The 25392-nt window shown below is 34.9% G+C and overlaps 1 protein-coding gene across 1 annotated transcript in view; it reads left to right on the top strand.

Annotated features, from left to right (window-relative positions):
* The window catches only part of LOC144369137 (E3 ubiquitin-protein ligase RNF217-like), a 78491-nt gene that overhangs the window by 3068 nt on the left and 50031 nt on the right, over nt 1-25392 (top strand). The gene's annotated exons all lie outside the window — the stretch shown is intronic.

Genomic DNA, 25392 nt, shown 5'->3' with positions numbered 1-25392 from the left:
ACCCTTATCAAATTTGAACTAACCATTTGTCAACATAACAAGACAATGCCTATAAATTTGAAGTGGAAAAGGAATCTATATGCTTATTTTGGTGAAAAACAGTGCCTGACATATAATAGGCACTGAATAAATAGATGATGAATCCATTCCTTCAAAATTGTTTTTTGCTGCTATTTTTTGTTTTCAAATACAGGTTGTGAGCACCCCTAATTTGAAAATCCCAAACTCAAAATACTTCAAAATCCAAAACTTTTTGAGTGCTGACCTGATGTTCAGAAAGTTTTGGGTTTGGGGGCATTTCACATCTCACATTTTCAAATTAGGGATGTTTAAGGTTTATGTAAATACTCTAAAATCCAAAACAAACAAACAAACAAACAAACCTCTGACATCTGAAATACTTCTAGTCCCAAGCATTTAAGACAAGGGATATTCAGTCTCTACGGATATGTCTGTTTATACCTTCCTGTATATTCTAGAGCCTGTAGTTGACTAATGGCAGTATTTGACGTCAAACACAATTTAATCTTTCAAGGTGACTTAGTGCTTCCAATAAATAAGGAATAAATAGTCTTTACTTCGGTGAGGACAAGCAAGGCCTGCCAGGTCTTGTTAGCTCTGGTTCAAAGTCTCCCATTCAAGTTCAGAGAATTGTTGGTCTTGGGATATTTTATTTTAAATTTCCTCTTGCAGGAACATCATTCCCATTTTAGCCTGCTTGTGACATCAGTGGTTAACCACAGGTGCACGAGGAAGTTGGCACTTGGAGCTGGCAGGGATTCATTTCTTCCTCAGCTGACGCCCCAGCAGATCTCATCTCCAATTTCACTGGATGCTTTCTGTCTTGTGAATACCTTTTAAGTGTATCTCTTCTCTCATTTCTTCTACTTCTTTTTTAGAAAAAGAGCAAAAACTAATGGTCTTTTTTTTATCTGTTATTTTTCTAAACTTTTAAAATTGTAGTTCAAATTCATTGTTATGTGTAGTGTGATATTATGGGAAAAGCATTATACTTTAGGTTTACAAATTGCCATTCTGTCAATGCTTAAAGTGTAATTAGAGACCAGTGAGGTAACCCACCTCTGCTCCATTTGCCTAAGCTTGGAAATGCGGTTGAGCCTTATTGGACTCCTCTGGGTAGCAGATAAATGATAAAGACTCCTTTGAAAAGTTTTATGCAGTATTTTTTTTTTTAATATTGAGAAATGTTCAGACCATCTTTAAAGGGAAAAAAACATACAGATTATCTGGTTTTGACTTAACACTCTAATATACACTAAACATATTTATACTTTTCACATACCTTATGCATATTTCTCTTAAACTGTTATATAGTTATAAAACTGAAACATTTACAAAATATGATAGATCCTAATTATACCACCAACAAATTATCTGCAAATTAACAAGATCAGAGTAATGATGTTTTCTTTTTCCTTTTGAACGTAAATCAGTGCATCAGAGTGTGTCATTGATTGCTGTCATTGATCATGTGATGATTCCTTTGCTCTGAAGTCTCATGTCTGTTTAAGCTACCAAGAACACTTAGTGTATGTAATGGGGTTCATCATTCAGTACTCCCACTCTCCATTTATATCTCTATTCCTTCCTCTTTATTGATTGGCAAAATATAAAACCTTGCCACATTGTGCCAATATCTTGATCTTAAATAAGTATTTTAATATATTTGAGAATCTAAATGCCAAATATACATTCTATTTAAATGGTGATAAAAAATGAATAATCACCTGAAAAGTTTCATGTAACTAACTGGTTGAAACAAAAAAACAAACGAAAATGCCTTTGTGACCACAGCTAATTGTCATTATACATTAGAATCTATTTTGAGAAACATGAACCCTTAATGTTATATGATGTGTTATATATAACCCAACATATATAAACACAAGAGCATATGTAACAGATGTCAGATGACAGCTCTGATTTGTTCATCATTCTTTTTATATGAATATAAAATGATGTAAGGAAAAATTTATTAAGTGTTTGAAAATCACAACTGTTCATTCTTTCATTCTTAAATATATAATCTTTCATAATATCCTAAGGAAATTTTGGTCCTTAAGTTAATTAGGTATTCTAGGAAAATGGAATAAATTTCATATTTGTATGCATATTAGAGAAATTGACACTCTAGAATATAATTTATCTAAATTTGTTGCCTGAGATATGTGAGTGTCCGAATGCGTGCATTCTAAGGAAGCTTTTTCTGTCTCTGACTGAGTATTCACACCAGCAGTACACTACATTAATGGAAGGGGGGATAATTCTAAATTGATTACATTAGCAAAAAGATATTTTCAGAATTGAATAAACTCCTTAGTTTTAAAAATTATATACTTATCTTAAGCATCTTTTGTTTTTTATGTTTTATGCCATAAGGTGTTTTCAGGACACCTATACTTAATAGAAGTATAATGTCTAAAAAAATATCTTTGAATTGCATGTTATGAATACAATCTAAAATGAGCTTGGAACATAGAATCTCAATTTTCCAGTGATCAACTCAGAGATTACCTTTTACTTATTGATTTGGCATTTTGCAGAATACTGATTTTTAAATTGGCCTTTTATTTTTTTATTGATTAATATTCACTGACCCCTTATGAGATTTTTTTCATAAGGAAAATAAATGAAGGCAAAAGTATTCTAGGGATTAGAGGTCTATTAGGGAATGGTGACTTCAGTATAATATTAAATTCCATGTAAATTTCCTCATTTTCTTCCTGTTTTTTTTTTTCTTATCATTCTTGTTGTACCCATATTCCACCACCTTGCCACCATTTATTTTTTAGAGGATACACGTTTGAGGTCAGTGGTGAAGGGAGTTGTGCTTTCAGGCTTGTTGGTCTTAATTTGAGAACTGTAGAATAAAGGGTCCAGTAAAACCTGTGGTGAAGAGTATCCCATATTAATGTTACCCCCATCCGTATCTTATAACTTGGCAGATAAAGATGCAACAGTCAGATTTCTCAACTACTGATTAAAATGTGATAACAAATAAATGGAAATAATTGAGTGGGTTTCTTCCATATAATTCTCAGAAATGTGTCCTTTTCAAGTCTACAATTTTGAACAAAGTGTAAGATTTCTCCCCTATGTGATACAAGTACATGGTAATGGAATCCTGCATGCACCACTGCATAGATTTTGTATTATTTGTGCTGAGAGAGGGAAACAGATGATTATGTTCTAATGCTGAGTGGTGTGATTCAAACCAATGATAAGTGAAAAAAATGCACAGCAGCTGAAGAACAAGTGTGACTCCCATCAATTATCCCTGACAGATGGGAGAGCGTGCCAAGGCAGACCTCTAGAATTACTGTTTCCATCCAGGCAGGGTGTGCTCAAGTAGTTTTTAATGTGTAGGTTTGGGTGCTGTTGTATTCTCCATAGGAGACAGGATCTTTAGTTATCGAAACTCTTATAAAGCCCAACTTCCTAATGGATGACACACATTGAATTATTTGGTTTTGTTAAAAGCAAAATACCGGAGAGGCTGCTAATCCCCCCAGTGGCCTACTTTGGTTATCCTCACTGGGACATCTTTCTCTTCTTGTTAAAAGTGTCTTTCTTTCTCGTCTGTTGCTACCAAGTGTTGGGAAGCTTGTTTGGCTGCTGAGGAATTTAGCTTCCACTTTCCAGGCACTGGAACAATGTGCTCATTGGTGGATTAAGTAAACCATGACCTCAACCTTCTAATCCTCCCCATCACAAGTCTCATGGTCTCTAACCGGCCCAAGTCCTTTGAATTACTGTCCTACTTTTGCTTCCATTTCTGAATCTAAATGCTGTCATCGCTTCCCCTTTTCTCCCCTTGAGACTTACAGGAATTGTTTGCTTTTCTGTGCTTTATTTTGGTTTCATTCCTCATTTACTTCCTTTCTTGATTTTCATCCCAAAGGTTATTATTTATCATCGTCCTCGTTGTTGTTATGACCATGTTATCTACTACGGCTGCCACCCTGTTTTCCTCTGCTTGCTTTTGGTTGTCTGCCTGGGTCTGGCCCTTTACTTTCTTGTTTGAAGCTTTGCTGATCCCTCCCTCCTCTCCTTTTTCTGCCAGCGTGCACATGACTTTTGTGCCAAAAAAAAAAAAAAAAGTAGCTTAGGAGAAAGTTCATATTCCGTGTTAGAGTGGAACTTTCCCCATGGCATTATTTTTGTAACTAAGTACTAAATGAGTAGTGTGGAATCCGTTTGGTTCTCTTATATCTAGGTGAAGGAGAAAGTCCTGTAGTCAAGTGAGAGGAGGCAGGTTGGTATATTTTAATGATTCTGGGTCCACAGTAAAAGGCAGAAATAGAAACCAGAAGAGCCAGGAAGCTGTGGAGTCAGGAAACTTTGATGTAGGAGAAGGGGGAAGTTTTTTAAAAAATTGTAGATGAGATTTAAAGTTGTGATTTTCAACACAAAGCATATGATGTAGTGATTAGCATTGGCTTTTAGTTTACAGTACATTGATTTGAATGAAACTGAATTCTCATGATATATTGTTTTCTTCTCATTTGATTTTTTTTTCTGTTTTTGTCACCAAAATGTCCCTTGAGGCACTTAAATACATACCTGTGATTGGCAATTTATGATTTATATTTCTTAAGTGAATTTAAAATGCATAGTTATATGTGATTGAAGTTCAGATCTGTAAGAAGCAGAATGAAGAGGAAACATGTTTCTATAATCTCTGATAAGAAAAGGAGCAAGCATATCATAGTGAAAAACAACATTGGCTCTGGAGTCAGACTGATATGAATTATACACCCAGTACTGCTTCTTGGTGGCTTTGGGAAAAGTTTTTGACTTTTCTAAGCCTCAGAGTCCTCTTGTTCCAATGGAGGGACAGTAACTAGTAGACAACAAAAACTCAGAACTTCTTAGCAACATCACCATTATCATCATCACCCAAGGTGCTAGGGGAATCAGTTTTCAGAATCTACTGCACAGCATGGTTTTAAATTCCAAAATTGCTAAAAGTATAGATTTTAAATATTTTCACCATAAAACATAAGTATATGAAATAATGAATATGTTAATTTTCTTGATTTAATCACTCCATAATATATACATATTTCAAAACATCTCCTTGTTCCCATAATTATATACAGTTAATTTTTTTTTGTCAAAGGAAACTAAATATAATTGTAGTAAAGGAAAAGGCAAAAAAGTTTTGAATGTCTGTAGCTGTTATCAGATATTGTAGCATGCAGTTTCACTTTTACTGTGTCCTTCAGTCCTTAACATCTCCTTGTGAGGCATGTGGTTTTTGGAAGAGAAACAGGTTCAGAGAATTTACAAAAGGCCTGCAATGGGAACTCAAAATGAATTGATTCTAACATCTACGTTTAATTCCATAGCAGCCAAGTGAACCAAGCTCTGCAAAAACAAAACAAACAAAAAAAATCTGCATTTGAAATACCTGTTTTTAAATTAAATTTTTACTCTGATTTCTCTTTTTTAGGATGGTGAATTAAAAGTGTTTTTTAAATTATTATTATTATTATTTAAAATTCAGTAATCCAATAAGTTTATCTTTCGCAGGCAATTCTGAAAAATAAAATGTAGTCAGAATGTTAGACAGTTTCTGGGGCATGCCAGTTATATTCTGCCTTTGACTTGGAGCATGTGTCTAATTTCTAACCTTGTTATAGAGGTACGGTTCAGTTGTGTCCCCAAGGGTCAGCAGACAGCTGGCCCAGGAATGGCTGTCATAGGGTGGTGGCTCCCTCCCTCCCAAGCATTAGCCTTCCAGCTCTAATTGAGTGCCTTTACCTCTGCCCTCCACTGCCGCCTCACCCACTGGCTTCCAATCCGGATAGTTTTGCTGTGGCTGAGGAGTCCCCTGGTTAGGAGGAATGAGGGTGGTTGTTGAGGGGAGATAAGCAGAACAGAGAAAACCTCCCCCTGGGGAGAATAAATGTCTGGCAAATTCAAGATAACCAGAATGATTGTCTTGCCTGGCTAGGGAATTGTCCCCAAAGGCAAGTACAGAAGTGTTCTGAGTCATGATAGCATCATTGGAAGAAGGCAAGGCTCTTAGCCAGGTTCTGGAAAGGCCTAGATCTTTATAAATGGTTGTTCATTGTGTTAACCACTAATCTTTTGTGGAAAGGGAGCAGTAAAATTACAAAGGCAGAAATGTATGCACAAAGGGCAAGGGCCACAGCTCATGGTGAGTCTGATTTGTTTCTTAATTAATCTTCTTACTCTGTAGTCATACAGAAGCTTAGGTTTTGTTTGTTTGTTTGTTTGTTTTTTTTTATAGTTGACTTAAGGAGTTAAAAAAACTACTTTCTAAAGGCCTATATTGGGATTTATAGCTGCAATAGGACCAATTTTGTGAACTCAGACACAAAGCTTGTGCCTGAAGTCACTTGAGGAAGTCTGAAGCATCTTGACAGTGAAATATCAGCATAGTGAGACTCAAGGGATAAAAAAAAAATTGTGTGAACATGTTGACTCTGCAATTTGAAGACAGATACATCTTGCATAAGATAAGGGTTCAAGGTGAAACTTCTTAATGCTGATGAGAAAGCAGAAAGACATTCTGTTTTTCAGGCAACAGAATAAACTTGATCTCTGCAGGAATGTCACGATGAAAGCAGATAAATCTAGATTGGATTTTTGGTCACCAAGTGCTCTTGCCTTAAACTTCCTGAAACAGATCTTCAACTATTCATTTGAACCATTTGAGAAATTTTTTCTCTTAAAACTAAATTTTTGAAATTTTGAAGGAACTCTTAATATTTAAGAATTCTTAAGGTATAATGCTAGAAATTTATATGCCACATTACATTCTAAATATAAATGCATTTTTGTTTTTGTTTTTAATTTTTTTAGTCCTCAATGCGCCTTTGTTTTATTTATTTACATGCAGTGCTGAGAATCAAACCCAGTGCCACACACATGCTAGGCAAGTGCTCTGCCACTGAGCCCCAGCTCCAGCCCTATTTATTGTTTTTGATTGAACTATATTCATTAAAAAGTTTCAAAGTATAAGTCATAAAGTAACTAAATATGTTTTTCTATACAAAATTAGGCATTAGAGCTTAGTTAGGCATTACTAGAAATTATTCTTATTTTTATGGGAGATTTGGGCTTGATTTATATCACTCTTTATAGAAATAGCATTTAAAATTCAGGTGAACATCATTTATATCATGTCCTAAAATCTTGAGGAATAGGTTAAAAGTGTGGTCTGTTTGGAAGGACCCAGTAATGGGTTATTAATTCAGTGGTATTGTTTGAAGTGCTGTGCCATCTCTGACAGCTCCTGCAAGTGACAAAGACCTGAGACTGCATATCAAGAGCTCCTACTTTGTCTGAAATGGTTTTGCCCTTAGTGGTGTCATTTAAAGTGTGAATGAAGAGTAGAGCACCACTTGTGTTGGAGATGTTTATGTCAATAAAGAGAAAAGAGCTCAGAAATTTTCACTTAAGATTCCAAGATTCACATTAAAACTGTGATTCAAGAGTTGAAAAATTTCAATTGAAGGTGTTATCTAATGCAGATGATTTAATTAATTCTCTTAACTTCAGTGTAACAGAAAGGACAAGATTTTATAACCTCACTCCCTTAGCATAGTCTCTAGCATCATGTTATTTTGCTTCTAGTTACTTATGTTTTTCTGTGCGTTTTATATAGTTATTATTATTAAACAGAAATTTCCAGCATGCTTTTTCACTTAGATTTATTTCATATACATTTTCTAATGTGCTTTACAGTCTTTCCTTTTCATCAAAGCTTACTATTCAACTAAGTGAATTCATAACAATTTAATAGTCTACTATCAATGGACATTAACATGAGTTCTCAGTTTTGAATATATTATTAAAATGGTGATGAACATCTTTTACATATACCTTTATCGGTATTTTGCATTTGTTCTGTTATGGTACACTGACTTCCCTCATGTTCCAGGTGAGAGAACCATACTGACAAAGAAGCTAAGTGTTAACCAGTCCTGGACAGGTGTAATGCATTGTCATATCTTCCTGGGGTTACAGTGGGGAGTCTCAGGCATCATGAGTATGGACATCTTAGCCATCAGCACTGTCCAGGCTTCTACTTCTTTACCATTGGTCAGGGCTGACACTCTTAATGGGGTATTGTAGTCTGTATCTTGAATGTACCCCCAAAGGTTCATGTGGTGGAACACTTGGTAGGTAACACCAGCCTATGGTGGGACCTTTAAGAGGTGGAGCCTAATCAGGGGAAGTTAGGTCATTGGGGTGTGCCCTTGAAGGAGATATAGGACCCTGGACCCTTCTTATCTCTCCTTGCTTCCCAGCTGCCATGAGGTGAGTAGGCCTCTGTTGCCATCCACTCCTTGGCTGTGAAGTGTCCCCCAAAAGCTCCAGTGTTAGTATAGAAGGTGAAGTGACAATATTTTATGAGAGCCGTAACCTCATTAGTAAATTAAGCCATTTGATGGATTAATAATTTGAATGGGTTACTGGGTGGTAGCTATAGGTAGGTGGGGCATGGCTGGGGGAAGTAGGTCCCTGGGGGAAACCCTTGGGGATTATGTGTTTTTTCTCTGGCTCATCATGTTCACTGCTTCCTGGCTATCATGAGCTGTGCAGCTTTCTTCTACCATGCCCTGTGCCATGATGTTCTTCCTCACCTCAAACTCAGAGCAATGGAGCCAGCCAACCATAGATCAAACCTCTGAGCCATGAGCTAAAATACATTTTTCCTCCTCTAACTTGCTCAGATATTTTGGTCACAACAACAAAAAGCTTACTAACACATCTATCATGATTCACTGTGCTGCCACAGGCCCAAAGCAACAGGGTCAACCAACCATGGACTGAAACCCCTGAAACCCTGAGCCAAAAAATATTTCCTCCTTTTTAAATTGATTTTATCAGATATTTTGTCACTGTAATGGAAAGTTGACTAACACAATAGGGTTTTATTTAATCTTGAGAAATGGAGCAACACTTTGTGGCTTTGAGCATTTAACTCAGGTCAAGCCTTCTCTGCCTTGCAGCTGGCCACCTCCTCGCCATGACTTTTTTTTTTTTTTTTGGAGACTTTTCTCTCTTGGTTTCAAGCCTAATTAGGTAGTAAAAAATGTTTTATCTTATTCAGTACTTTGTTTGTGGCTAATGGAGAGATTTTCCTCTAAAATTCAATTCACCATACTGAACTGAAGTTACTAAATACTTTCTCAAAAGGTTTATATTATACTATCAGTAACATATGACAGTATTAATTTTTCTGTATGACATTAGCATTGATTGTTGTAATTTAAAATGGTTCTTTCCCTCTGATTTAATGGTTGAAGATGATACTTTATAATATACATTTCTATATCTAATTATATGCAAGTTGATATCACTCATTCCCAGAGAATAAGGGAGTAGATAGAATGGACCTCCCTGAACAGACACATCAGAAATGTACATGCATACAAGGGGTTTGTTCTTTGATTTGAAACCATTTTTTTATAACTCATATGTGTGAACCTGTTGCTGGTACTTGGGTCAAGGTACAGAATTGGAGAATCAAGACTGTAGTAGAACTGACTTTCTTCTTACCCATCCCCATAAGTCAGTTCCTGAAAGGGATAAGGGCAGGTTTTGCAGAAGGACACACTCACTAGGCTGCAGGAGCCCTTGTGGTTTCTTCAAGACACCTCATAGACATCAAGCCTGGAAAAGCAACTTTTTTTTTTTCTTCTTACTTTTCTTTTCTGGAAGTAGAAGTGATTTTCTTTCAATTGTTGTGATCTCTTTCTAGGAAGAATATAAAAAAGGAGAGGGAGAGAGAAGGAGGAAATAAGAGAATGAAATTTTGCGGTGGATCATGCAGCAGTGTATCATGATGTCTAGGACATCACTGCAGGGCAGCTGATTACTTGTAGTATAATTAGGTATAGGCTTACTTTTCACTCCCTGCTGCCCCCCCTTGCCCTTCCCTTTTTATTTTTCCTTCTATTGTGCAATCCCTCTGAAAGACATGGAGAAATATCAAAGCCTTTGCTTTCTAACTAGTATCAGAGATAAACTGCTGACAAGCTGCATTCCATTCCCATGCACACACAGGGAGAGATTTCTGCAAAAACCGTTTAAAGCCTTGCAGTTTTATTTCCAATTGACCTTACCCATGTTCTGTTATAGAATCTTTAAAAAAAAATATTTAGATTCCCATGTTTATCTCCCTATATTAGACTAGTTTCATTTAATAGTTTTTTGGTTCATGCTGGTCTTCTTCCACCCCCTTTTGATAATGTGAAGCCAGCTCAGCATTCTTTTTGGCTAAACCTGAGGGTCAGACAAATTTTCAGACTGGCAGGTTTGGCCTTCACAGAGAAAAGAGGAAGAGTAGATGGAGTTGGCAGGCACCCTCCGGGAGTACTGTCTGTTCTCTGCATCTCATCCATTTCACATAATTGAAATTAGCAACATTTTCTTAAGGTATTCTGCTGGAGCATTTGCTGTGAAGGAATGAGGATGGAGTTATTAAGTAGCAGATACACTCTGTTTATTGGGACTAGAAATTGTTTCTTCTTAAGATGGGAACAGCCAGGGCATAATGATTTATAATGATTTTATTTATTCCAGCTTATTAGTATTAAATAAGTCCAACTTTGGTTTCGGTTGAAACTTCTCATTGTATGGTGCTAATCAGCCATAATGCATGAACTGACTTAATTAAGAAGTTATAATAAAACTTTAGATATCTGCATTACTATAATTGTCTTCCAAATAAACGGTTCATGAAATAGCTCAAGGGAACACTGTTTTTTGCAGATTTGAGTGACTGAACCAATTTCTGTTATTGGGATGGAAACTATTTCACATTGAATCTCCAGGAATTGTTGTTCAAAAGTTCTTCAATTAAATTTATTTTAGTCAATAAAAATAGTTCAGGGCTGGGATATAACTAAGTGGTAAAGCGTTTTGACTTGTATACGCAAAGCCCTGGGTTCAATCCCCAGTTTCAAATAAGAAAAGAAAAGAAAAAAAAAGATCAATAAAAATAGTTTGTTATGTAAAAAAAAAAAAAAAGTAGACTTTGAGAATTCAAGAAAAAGTACCTGCTTTTGTTTAATATATGTACTTTGACCTAGGCTACTCATTTCTATAAGCAAAATTTAAAGAAAGGGTACTTTGTGTGTTTGGTCCTGACCATCCTTACTTCACAGGTTAGACCAGGGACTTGGAATTCAGTTTCCTTAGTAGTATCCCTGATAAGGCTGTGTCTGATTGCAGTGCAGTGGTTGAGGAACTCAGCAGTGATCTAAATCAGCCAGCTTCAATGACCAGCTCTGCCTAAGGTTCCTAAAACTCTTATATTCAAAATTTCTATATAAGATGTACCTCCAAAAAGATGAAGGGTGAAATTCACCTATAACCTGAACAGGTTAACACACTAAGCCATTGATTGGCTTATCTGACACATTAGCAAACTCTTTAGATTTGATAAATCACTTTAGAAAATGGTAATTTTGAAGGTGGTGTGGTATTGGTATAGGTAACAAAAAACTCAAGAAGTGAAATAAGGATGTTAAAAGGGAAGGAAGCAAAACACCTAAGATAAAATTTTCTTATTTTTAAATTTTGTCTATGACTAACTCCGCAAAAGTGGATCTTCAGGGACAGTAGAAAGCTAAAGACTGAAGTAAATACTGAGTTAACCGGATTGTCACTTTGAATAATATAGATAATAATAACCACCATTTGCTGAGGCTATGTGTCAGGTGTCATCACATTCTCTTACCTTGTGCGAGCATGACAATTTAGGCAATATTATGTTCACCTGAGAAGTCATAAGCCAAAGGCTCCGAAGCTTAATCACTTTCTGGACCAGAATAAGTATTGAGCTGATTTGCAGACCTGGCAAGGTCTGACTTCAGAGCCCCTGGCTTTGCTCCTCTCATTCCATGTATTTCAGTTCTTGATTCATTGTTCTAGTGTGGTTATTGATTTTCATTATGTAATTACTCAAAAGAAAATCACTTGGTTTACAATGTCTTAAAGTTTGTACCAACATTAGTGTGGATGCATCTTCTGTTTAAATAGGTTCAGTAGTTTTACATGAAGAGCAAGGAAGAGTTGGTTCTGAAAAGTTAACTTTAATTTAAAAAAAAACTTAATAGAAATCAAGTATGGTTTCTTTCATGGCATTTGTCTATCTAGTCCTTTACATTTTGTTTTACTTTCCTTTATTCCTTTTCTGTGTATCCACTTCCATCAGTGCTGGCGTTTAAAGACATTCTTTTTGGTAGGATATTAACTGCCAGCCATAGTTTTTAGTGCTGAGTCCTTGACTTTTTCCTTTGTCTTAATAAGCATTTTAGTGTGAGTCAAAAGGTTTACATCAGGAGGTGCTGGCCAAATGCCATTTTTAAATAAAAAACCACTTTCTCCTTTTAAGAGAACAGTCATTGAACAAATATATATTGAATTTAACATGAAGGCCTCATTAAATAAAAGAAGTAGGGAGAGGTGGTTTGGTATCTAGTCATCAAGAGATATAATTAAAAAGAAGCAATAAACTATGAAGGAATAAGAAGGAATTGGGGCATTTTAGATAAGTTCAAATATTTAAAATATAGTAGACATGATACTAAAATAGACCACTTTTCTAAGAGTTACCCTTGTCAGAATAACAATATTTTTCAGTTTGAGTAGCTTACCTGTCAGAATATGAGAAGGGTTTTTGCAAATTAATATTCACTGATAAATATGAGGCAACTACAATGAATATAAGATTTTAAATGTACTCTATAATTTCTTCAGCACATTTTTATTTATCAAGTGTTTTAAAGTTGCATATCCCCATTATGGGTAATGGTTCAAATTGTTTATAAAACTTTTAGTTTTCTATTTAAAATATGTTTTCATAATGATTTTAATTTTACATGGCCCTTATTAATAAAGGTGGATTTACAACTAGGGTATAGTACATATTCCAAATCTTAGTTTTGTATTTTACAGAGATTTATTGTACTCAGATTTTTCATGAATTTGTTTCTTTTTTTCCCTCGGTGATACTTAGCACAATACAGTAGCCCATGGCCTGTGCAATTACTTTCACAGTGTGATGATGTCCTTATAATTGAAATAAATTGCATGTGATGATTTACCTTAATTTGATTTTTGGTTTTATTGGCAATTTTATGACCATAGTTGAATTTCTTATGCATGTACATTATGTTTGTTGATTGTATTCCACTTTCTTTTTAAATCATCTTTCATAAATCCTTAAATTGGAGGTATCATTTCAGTGCCTGAATTAAAATATCTTTGAACCACACAGTGTTTGTCAAGGGTAGTTTTTCAGATAAAAAATATTAGTTTTTTTCTGAAAATTATAATTTCTACCTTGATTTTTCTTAAAGAAACATTAAAAAGGGAATTAAAAATATTTGAAATATTTAATTTTGGTTTATTTCATTTAGTCTTACTTATTTATGGAGCATCTACTGTGTACAGTATAGACTGTTCATTGTTCTGGGGCCATAGCAAGTAACCAGAATGAGCCCCTACTTTTCAAAGCTTATATTATAGTGGAAAAGAAACAGATAATAAGCAAATATATGTAGCAAGACAGTAAAAATAATGGTTATTACTAACAGAAGAACAAAACCAAGAGGAAGAAATACTCCTTATTTATTCATCGTATTTCAGCACCATGCACAAGTCATACCATCTGTCTCTGTTTACAGAAGGAGTTCATTTTATTTAAGATTTCTGCTTGTCTGCTTGTTGCTAAATAGGAATGGTTTCTGGACTAAACTCGGGACTAATATGTGCAGAACTTCAGAGGGCACTGTCACCCAGACAGCCCCAGGGAGTTCCATTGGGTTCCCTGGAGTCAGGGGGCAGGGGGTGAAATGGCTGGTCCTAAGTAAAATAAGTGGCTCTTCTCTGCTGTTATCAAAATACTACTGCAGAGAAGGTAGGAAGAGATTGTGAATAACGATTATAGCAGTGACTTACTGAGCTGTGTTGCCTGTACTCAGAGTGCCTTGTATGGTTTGGTTCACTGAATCCTTTGGAAAGCACTGTGAGGTGCCTGCAGGTAAGGAAACTGAGGTACAAAAGACAAAAATAAAATTATAATTGAGGCAAAGCCCTGATTTCTCCCATATTTAATAATATAATTAAGTTATTTGGTATAGCTATTAATTAAACAATTTTGATGCAGGAACTAGCACAGGAATCCAACTCTGTGCTGATTATCTCTAATGGCAAATGGAATAATTAGCTTCAAGAGGTAACTGAATCTTAGTTATGATCAGAAGCAGTCCAAACTCAAAACACATCAAAGCCCAAGTTTCATTCTTCCAGTGACTCATTCATTTACTGGGGTTACAAGTTTCTGAAAAACCTATTTTGTGGTAAAGGAAAGTTACTTTCTAAATTAAAAATTAATACCATTTTGTGCCAAGTTCATTTCCTACATACTTCATATAGTAATGTTGTTGGGAACTTAGTCTTGTGCTAGATTGAATTTTTGAGCAAATTCAAAGCTGCTTCTTAAGCCATCCTGCTCACAATCTTACTGTTTTAGACCACTGTGAACTGAGATGAAAGGGCTGTGACTATGTGAATATACTAACCACATGTTTTTATTTTCCAAAAAACCCACCATTGTGCCTTTTAGATACTTACCATCTGAAGCATTGCAAACTTTCACCCAACTCATGATAGCCACTTAGTAGTTTTCTTCTCCTCCTTCTTCTTCCTTTATTATTTCAATTTTGTTGGTATCAGTGTGTACACTGTGTAGCTTTTTATTAGAAGATCACCTAAAATTGTTGATATTCTAGAAAGGAAGCAAAGGGACCTATTACTTAAATAGTCCTAAATCACATCTTCATAAAGCTGTAAACCTAGGCTGTGTTGCTTTATTTTCCAAAAAGGAAAAAAAAAAAAAGCCCTCTTCATAAAATTAGTGTTGATTTTTAAACTAGCCTTTAAAAATACTTATATAACCAGCAACTTTATACTTTTAAGAAAATAATATTATATAATAGGCAAAATGTGGATAGCTGAAATGTTGAATGACAGATTAAATATAGACTGGAACTCATGGGCATTTTAAAATATTTTATAAAAGAAAATTATTGTGATATAATAAATGTAAGTCTCAAGTTCGTACATTTATAGTATGATTCTTGTTTTTCTTACTTTTGTACATAAATGCACTAATCATGTAGAATTATAAATATGGACATTATAAAAGAGTTATAAATATGAATATTGCCATACGTTGTGACATTTTCTTTGTTCTTCAGATTTTCACATGCTCTGAAATAATAATAGTGTCAGAAAGGACATAAGACCTCCAAAAATCATTTATAGAGATGATATTTGGAAACAACCTTACAATGCACCAATAAGAGAATGTATTAACACAATATGGTTTGATAGAATATAATGTAACATGACCACTTGAAAAATTAAACTTTTGCATGTCAGTATTACTAGGTCTCAAAATATAATACAGAACCAGGTATGTCAGTTTTATGTGTGAGTGAATCTTTTGTATAGGAAAGGAAAAGGAGGCTGGCCAAGCTGATGCAGGGGAAGAAGAAATAAGGAGTGAGCAGAAATGGGGCTGGCCAAAGGAGTCTTCAACAGGTAGATTATTAGATGAATAGAAATCTGTAAGCAAATATAGCAACTTGATAGTAGTTAGAGGAATATGCTTCTTTTGTTGTATTCTTTCATTATTTGTGCTTGTGTAGATCTTAAGAAATGTTTCCAAAAACATTGGAATTGAGAAAATAAAGATGAAATAGAGAACATTCTTATGAAATTTTATAGTAAAGAAGAGCAGAGGGGGAAAAAAAAACCCAGAAGCTTGAGGGGAATAGAGTGTCCATTGAGGGATTTTTTTTTCTTTTAAAATGGGAGTATAGTAGCTTTATTTTCAAAATGAGTTATGACTCATCAATGGGCTGGCAAATCAACTTAGTGTGTCATTGATACATTTGTTTTTAATGGAATTCATGCAGAAAAATAATTGAGGGGTTGAGACTAGCTATCCTTAGAAAGTCAGACTTGCAGGTTTGACCCTCAGTCGACATGGAAATATGGCTGGTAAACTTACAGTAATGTAGTTTTCCCTAAATGGTATGAGTGGTTTGCTGTCTAACTTGTTTGTGTACATGGTATAGTTTATAAGGAAAACTCACCTTTGGGAATCTGGGATTTTGGTGCTTTTTAGGTACAGGAAACTTTTGTGCCCCCCAAAACTTGGCTTGCTCTTTTCTCTCTCTCTCTCTCTCTCTCTCTCTCTCTCTATATATATATATATATATATATATATATATATATATATATATATATATATATATATATATATATATATTTTAACATAGGGTTTCGCTAAGTTGCTTAGGGCTTCATTAAGTTGATGAGGCTGGCTTCAAACTTGGGATCCTTCTACCTCAACCTCCAGTCTCTGGTACATGCTAAGCGAACTAAACCAGACCCAGAAAGTCAAGGATCAAATGTTTTCTCTCATATGTGAAAGCTAAACCAAAATGAGAGGGGGAAAAAAAGAAAGAAAAAAAGTATATGTGGACATGGGAGGTTGGGTGTGGGGTGGAGTTCCATGAAAATAGAAGAGAGATCAGTGGAGTAAAGAAAGTAGATTGAAGGGGAAAGAGGAGGGACAGGAAAAGGAAAGAGTGGAATGAATCCTATCAAACTTTCCTATGTACATATATTAATAAACCACAGTGAATTTTACCTTTCTGTATGTATATTCATAATACACTCATTTTTGAAAGTGATAAATAAATAGAAGAAACATCAGTAGAGAAAAGGAATGGGCAGTAGGGAGGGAAGAGGAGAAAGAAAAGGGAAATACTGGGGACTGAACTGGAAAAAATTATTTCCCATGCTTGTATAATTATGTTAAAATGAAGCCCAAAGTTATGTTTATCTATAATGAGCTAATAATAATAATAATAATAAACCCCTTGGGTTCTGCTTCTCCACTGACAACTGTCCTTGGTAGACAGCTCTTCATAGGGCTGTTGCTGGGGGTGTCATGCACATTCTCTGTGCCTCCACTGGGAGAGGACTCCTGGAAACTGGAGCCTGGCTTGACTCCACCCCATGCCCCTTTCCCTTTGCTTATTTTCCCATTTGCAGATCAGTCTTAGATCTGAGTAAGTATAAAATGAAAAAAATAAAAAAGACTTGGTCATATGAAAATATGTTTTATAAACTACTTTTTACAACATTGCCTTTCAGGGTATTCAGAGTGTTTTGTATGAAGCATTATGACATTTTCTTTTGAATTTCATGAAGAAAAAAAAAGTTTCGCTTTCCCAGTGAACTAATGTCCTCTTTGGGACCCAAATGACCACATGACATTGTGTTTTCTATTTGCCTTGGCCCTGGCAGACTGTTAAATGTGGGAATTAATTGGAGTTGTTATCCTTTGCAAGTTTTTTATTCAATAGTATTAGCTCTTTGATGAACTAGCAAGTGTTCTTTTACCTCTGTGTTGCAGCTTTATTATATTTGTCTCTCTTATCATAAGCTGCTATAAGGTTGTTCTGTGGAATTATAAAGTAGGTATAAAAAATGAGCTATACGAACACATAAAATAACAAGGATAACCTATTTCAGGGAAAAAAAGACTTTGTGTATAGGAAATGTTATTATGGGAAGTGTACACATTTCTTTCTCCTTGGTACTAGGATCATATGTTGTATAGGCCTTTAAGCTCAAGTGTATAATCCTGTAATTAAAATAGAGGTTGAATTCCTTCCTTAATTATGTATACTTAAATATCAGTGACTTTGGAGGAAATAATTACATCTTAACTGAGTATATATTTTTACAGTGTGGGCAATAGTCACTTTAATCCTTCTGTCAAATTGCATTCAGTAGTTATTTTGGCACAAAGATAGTATTATAAGTGCATTAACACATTTGGTGGCAAAGGTTAAAATGAAACCTGTAGAAGTACAAAGCCAGTGTTACAGGAAAGCATTTTTTTTTTTTTACTTTACAAGTTACCAGATATTTTATTCACTTTACAAAAGAGGTTACTATTTATTTCCATTAATCAGATTTTTTCTCAGGTGCCTTTAAAACATTCTTGGTTACATTCACCCCTCTATTAGTACATAATTGTTTAAATTAGAATTGTTCCAAGTATAACCACTAGCCATTTTTAAGACTGGCTATTCAAAAGTTTGAGCTAAGGTAACATGGAGTTATTCAGATTTATAGAGTTATGGTATGAAGGTGCCTTACTTTGGCATCAACAGAGATTGAAGACGGTATGGAAACATGTAGTGATACTGCTTTACATCTGTATTTTGTACAGCATTTTAATATTTCTTAATCAAACCTCCCACTTTAAATTTCAGGAAAATAATGCTTATCTTTATTTTAATCAGATCAAGTGACATTAAGATCAAATGAAATCCAAGGGGCACTGGTTGAGTGTTTGTTTACAATAATTTCTTTCCAGAATTTGCCTTAATTCAACTCTCATTTTGATACAACGGAATGAGCTCATTTTATTTAAGGGCAGATCTTCTTGAGCATAAGGATTTTCATTGAAAATATAACATCTTGTTTGTTTTTGTTGAAGGCTTTCCAAATACATTAGCATTCATGGAACTTGAATTTAACTTACAGAGACTGTGAAAAAAAGGGAGAAGACAACAGTAGACCAGAAATCCAGACTTATAATAGGAGAGAAGTAGTTGTAGTGGGATGACTGACTTAACAGAGATATTTAAAACTTACATGATTAAAAATGGAAAACCAAGAAGAAAGGTGTTAGTTCACACCACTGAAGCTCAGAAAGTCTTTGGTATAGATGGTAACAGAATATTTAGGTGAGAGTGGTGAGTTGTGGGGCTAAAAGCAGTAGGATTAGTTGAAAACCTAAATACAGAAAAGGAATGCCATCCCCCATACCTCTCCCTACCTTGCAGAGCTGGGAAGATTACCTCTTTCCCAGAGTAATGAAGACTTGAGGTCTAGCAGGTGGGCTCAGGTACACTGTAATAAGGCATTCTGTAATGAAAATCGGAATTTACAGGAAGTCAATGTAAAGTTGGTAAATTCCCCAAACTCCTTGTGACACTTGTTCTGGCACCAGCCGATGTACCATTTTATCACAACCATCTGATCAGCCAGTGAGACCAGCTCCCAGATCTTCCAATGACCTTCTTATTACTTCACTCTTAAATAATGGATTTCATGAAAACTCTTCAAGGTTCTCCACCAAAAAAGGGGAAATCAATGAAGAGAGTGGAAACATGGAATCCAAGAAGCAGAGGGAAAGTAGCAGGTCTAGCATCAGTCTGAAGACAGAGGCTTCAGAAGGTGTGCTTCAAGAAAGAAAAAGTAGGACTTGATTGACTAATTCATCTAATTTTGTGGGGAAAAAAATCATTTTTAGGGAAATCTTAATTCAATTGGAGGGTCTTAACAAGCATTAGTGATTGGAATATATAAGCTAAAAAGATGGATTAAAAAGTAAATGTTTAACTACTAATAATGAAATTATAGTAATATAATAAATGTAATGATGATACATTCTCAAGGTAAATAGTTAATATTGCTTATTTAGTCGTTTAATGACCTAGATGTGGATTATTAAGGTATTGGACTATAACTATTAGGAAAATGGATACAAGTAAATAAAATGGCAAGATATGTAAAAGAGATCTAAATTCTAACCTCTAAGAATAAAAATCTAACAGGGGGCTGGGGATGTGGCTCAAGCAGTAGCGCGCTCGCCTGGCATGCACGGGCCACTGGGTTCCAGCCTCAGCACCACATAAAAATAAAAAAAAATAAAGATGTTGTGTCCACGGAAAACTAACTAACCAACTAAATAAATAAATAAATAAATAAATAAATAAATCTCTCAAAAAAAATCCAACAGATAATCTCTAATCTAGGAGCATAAGCACATATGGGAATGAGAAGGTAATACCAAAAGAAGTAGCTAAAAGTTGAAAGTTTTTTTGCCTCTGGGAATAGATGTTAGGATTGGGTCTCTTTTTTATTATCTACTTCTTAAGAAATATTTTGACTTTTAAAAATAATGTACATGTTTAATATCGATAAAAACAGAGTATACAATCACATGTGAATGACCTAAGTTTTAAGTTTCTTAGACACAATTGAATTACTCTGTGACTTTGCTACTTACCTTCTTAAAATCCTTAGTTGTATCATTTGCAAGATGGAGATAATTACAGTAATTATCATAATAAAATAATCCCTAACTAATATTATAAAGAGAAAGCAAAGTGATACATCTAAATCTCTTAGTATAGTGTTTGGTACATCTTACCAGTGTTGGGTATTATTAATATTATTTTGATATTTTTCTTTAAATATATTTGGCACTCTAATGCATTGAATTTTTGTTAGGCTAAGAGAAGTCAAATTATATCTGAATAACACTTATTATCTGTAAAGTAAAAAATATGTCTTAATATTTAATAAAATTTCCATTAATGGTCCTATCATTACTGCATTTTAATTACAGATTGGTGGATTTAATTGTGACATATTCTCATGTACATAAAAACACCACTTGATAATTTCACCCTCCTATACATTTCCCACCATCCGTCGTTCCCTCCCTCTACACTAATGGGATAACTCTTCTACTTTCATGACATCCCCTTTCCCACCTTTTCTTCTGTCTAACTTCCACCTATGAAGGAAAATGTATAATACCTTTCTCTAAGAGCCTGTCTTATTTCACTCATAATTATGTTTTCTAGTTCTATCCATTTTTCTAAAAATGACAGTTTTGTGCTCATGGCTGAATAAAGCTTCATTGCATACATATACCACATTTCCTTTATCCATTCATCAGTTGATGGATACTTAGGTTGATTCCATGACTTACCTATTGTGAACTGTACTGTGATAAACATGGGTAAGCATGTGTCTCTAAAGTATGCTGACACTAATTCTTTGGGATAAAATAGAAAGGGGTAGTATAGTTGGGTCATACGATAGTTCTATATTTAGTTTTTGAGGAACTTCTATATTGATTTTTATAGTGGCTATACTAATTTACATTCCCATCAACAATATTGTGTTAGCTTTTCATCACTGTGACCAAATACCTGACAAGAATAACTTAGGAGGTAAAGTTTATTTGGGGCTCAGGATTTCTGAGGTCTCAGTTCATGGTTCAGAAGGCTTCAGAAGGTGACTGATCTCATAGCTCTGGGCTGAGGTAAGACAGAAGGATATGGAGGCAGAAAGCTGCTTGGCTTATGGCAGCCAGGAAACACAGAAAGAGAGCAGGTGAGCAAGGAGCCAGGGCCAAGATATTGTCCCCAAGAGCATGTCCCCAGTGACCTGTTTCTTCTAACCATGACCCACCTGCCTATAGTTACCATCCAGTAGTTCATTCAGCTATCAGTGAATTAATCCAGAAAATGGATTAATCCATTGATAGGGTCAGAGCCCTAATCATTGTCTAAAAGCCCCACCTCTGCACATTGCTGCATTGGGGATTATGCTGTCAAAATATGAGGGTTTTTTTGGGGAAATTCTAGATCCAGATCATAACAAGTGTACAAGAAAAACTCTTCATTGCAAATTTTTTATTTTAAATTGGAGTTAGTTGTATTGCATACTATTTTAAAGTGAGCTTTTAGCTTATGTTTACTTAATAGAATTTCAAAAACTTAATTCTAAGGCAATTTTTAATAATTTCCAGTGTCTTGTGATTTTTTCTTTTTAATCCTGCTTCCTTTTTATCTAGTGCATGGCACAGTGTTTATGCTCATTTGATAGTTAAGAATAGGTGTGCACAGTTACTGCAGTTTCTTTAGCATTGAAAATTCTATTCAGGAGAGGGGTTGTGGCTCAGTGGTAGAGTGCTCGCATAGCATATGCGAGGCCCTGGGTTTGATATTCAGCACCACATAAAAATAAATCAATAAATAAAAGTGTAAAAAATTGTTTAAAAAGAAAAAGAAAATTCTATTCAATTAGCAAAGAGTTTCTTTGTGTTATATATTTGGTAATGCAAAACTTTGGATTATTATGGCTTTTTAGATTGAGTGTGTCGTTAATATGATTGTCAAAATCTGTCTCTGAACACTTCTTATGGATATACTAAAGAAAACCACAAGAACATTTAGTGGTAATGTATCTATTTTCTGTAATACTTTTGCTACCTATACTCTGCCTTACATTCCTCAGCTAACTTTTTAGGTGGAATTCTTTATTTCTTCAAGTAAATTAAGAGTATATTGGGGAAAAACAAACAAAATAAACAAAATAAGAATACTTGCTGATTTCTGCAAAGAGAAACCTAGGAATGATAAACTAGAAACAATGAAATGGTTAACCAATAGAAGTGTGTGGGATTGAGGTGGAAGGATTGTCTGTATAAATATTGAGTGAACTACATTGAGAAAACTCTGGGTATTCTTTTCATACAGATTTTTTTAGGGGGAGGGGTACCCAGGGGCACTCAGCCACTGAGCCACATCTCCAGCACTATTTTGTATTTTATTTAGAGACAGGGTCTCACTGAGTTGCTTAGCGCCTTGTTTTTGCTGAGGCTGGCTTTGAACTTGGGATCCTCCTGCCTCAGCCTCCCAAGCTGCTAGGATTACAGATGTGTGCCGCTGCACCCTGCTTATTTTTCATATAGTTTTGATTTTTGAATCATATTAATGTTTTACTTACAGAAATAAAATGAAATCCAAGTGGAATTTTAAAAAAGGCAAGCCTGAAAATAGAATAAGAACAAACAAAGGAACTAAACTCTTTCTCAAATAGATTGCATAATCAATGAATGAGTTAATTGGGACAACTTTTAGATGTAATGCTTTAACTATGTACTTAGGGAGGTATGTTCTGAGCAGAAAAATAATTTCAAATTTTTATTTTTATGTAATAGTTTTGTTTTGCAAGTTTTCTCATGTGGTAATTATAAAACTTTTATACATATTGGAAAATAAAACAAATAAATAATGTGTTCATATCAGTTTTCTGACTTTTGGAGGAGAGAATTACAAATATATAATGATGGGAAGTTAAAAATTATACTATTGGGTTAGAATTGGAGGCATATGCCTGAAATTATGATTGAAAATACAGGAAAGTATATAGTTATGTGGACAGGCAGGTAGATAGGTAAGTTCACAAATAGGTAAAATAGCTGTGATCACTGAAAAGCCCTAGGGCCATTGTACTCCAGCACAAATAAGTGCATTTCTAAAGCTTTCATCTTGGTTTCAAAATTAAATTTTCCACTTCGATAAATAGGGTTCTATGGAGAATCAGCTGATTATAGCTGTCGGGCAAGGAATTACTCAAGACTAATGCAGACCTGTCAAAAGATGCTAACTTAAAGAGGTCTCCACTGGCCATACTTTGGGGCATAATAAATACCAAAAAAAAGGAAATTTAGAGTCTCTAGTAATATTTTTAAAAGTAGCATGAAAAATTTTGCCTTGTGCAAAAGAGTGCCAGTTAATGCAGAAGAAATAGCAGAACCATAAAAACCACCATTATGGATCTGCAGTGCAATATCTGATGCAGGAAAGACCAGAAATGGATGGTACCGCCACTGGGTAAAGTGTCATTAGTAAACAAGATATGATCCCATCATCAGGTACCAACTGCAGAAACACATGTAATTACAATAGAGACCTGGCAGACCTCACCATGAGAAGTGATCAAGCTTGTCTTGTGCAACAATGAGAGAAAGGAAACATGTGTGCTTCTTGATTGGATATGTGAGAAGGAAACTCATCTCAAAGTGTAACTCGAATTTCATCATGGGGACATAATCAACAAATCCAGATTGTGGGACATTCTACAAAACAACTGGCCTAAACTTTTCAAATTTTTAGTGACAGAATACTTCCTTAAAAGCTGAAGGACTAAAACAGCTGAAAGAGAAATGACAAATGCACTATATGATTCTTGATTGGATTCTAAGTGATTTAAAAAAAATCAGCTATAAAGAACATTTTGGAGAACACTGGAGAAATATGAATATGGAATTTATAGAAGGTAAAAATATTTTATCTGTACATAGTTTCCTGATCAGATGATTATATTGTGATTAAATAAAGCAGTCCTACTTTAAATGGCTAGGCAAAAAAGAAAAGAAAAGGTCTTGTGTGTGTATGAGAGAGGGAGATGAAATGTTTCAAAATCGAAAGATGGGAGTAATTTCATAGATTATGGAATCATGACCTTGGCTATGTTGTTGTTCTTTTTTTTTCTAAATTCTTTACCAATACAGGGACTTTGTGAAGACTTTTAATTTTGCAAAACAGATATAACTTGGAACTGAAATCAATCAGCGTTTTTCCTAAAGTGTGATCTTAGCTAAGTGTTTTGAAAATACACCATTAAATTATTTTGAGAGATTAAAATGAAAATCTAAGTTGTTACTTGTACACTGAAAACTTTGAAACTTTCTTTCTCTTTGGAAATTACCTGTAACTATTTTTTGTGTGTGTGTGTGTGGGAGGAGGATGCTAAAATAATATATCTTAAAATAATGTATTGCCATTTTCACATATCAAATTGAAGTTGCAGTTCACCTTATGGCTCCTTCAGCTTACACAGAACAGCCCCACAGGCCTGGGCAAAGGACTATAAGTGGTGTGAAGGCATCCCATCTGCCTTGGAGGACAAGTGCTGTTCTCTCTTCATGGTGTTCTTCTCATGCAGTGCTACTGGTGAGAGTTTGAGACAGAACTATTTATCCTGATGATAAACAGCTCCCAGTACAATTTAGAGACACCCTCTGGCTTGGGGTCAGATGTCTGCCAAGATCTGGATTATTCTATTCCAATTTATTTCAACAAATAAATTCTAAGTGCTGACTGTATGCAGGACAGAATCCTAGTGCTCCCTAGGATACCAAGAAAAATAAAATGTGGTATGTGCCTATGAGAAGCATATAGCCCAGGGAAAGAATGCTGAGACCACTAAATCAATATCTGTTATTAAAAGGTAGAGAATGGAAGTGATTTAAGAGGCAGATAAACAATATGCTGTAAGCACTTGGTATTCAGAGGACTCTTGTCTTTAGTACTATCATGCAGGTCTTTCTCAAAATGGAGGGTTATTTCCCAGTCTTCCAGATGGTTTACAGAACCATGATTCATGGATGTGAGATTTGGCTGTATATTTTTTAAATTGCCCTGATTTCTGATGTTAATTATTACAGCTCAGCTGCCAAATAAACATCTGTTCAGGGTCAGATTCTGGATAAAGACTTGCTGTTTTGGCTTGTCTTGCAGGAAACTCTTCTGACTTTACATAGAATATTATATAATCTCCATGAATACTTCATAGTGTATTTGAAGCATCAGACTGACAGGTCAACACATGCTAAAAAATTCACAGAGCAGGGGAAAA

This window comes from Ictidomys tridecemlineatus, chromosome 12 (assembly GCF_052094955.1).
Source record: "Ictidomys tridecemlineatus isolate mIctTri1 chromosome 12, mIctTri1.hap1, whole genome shotgun sequence".
Taxonomy (NCBI): domain Eukaryota; kingdom Metazoa; phylum Chordata; class Mammalia; order Rodentia; family Sciuridae; genus Ictidomys; species Ictidomys tridecemlineatus.
The sequence above is the reverse complement of the archived record's forward strand: the minus strand, read 5'-3'. Positions and strand labels throughout refer to the sequence as shown.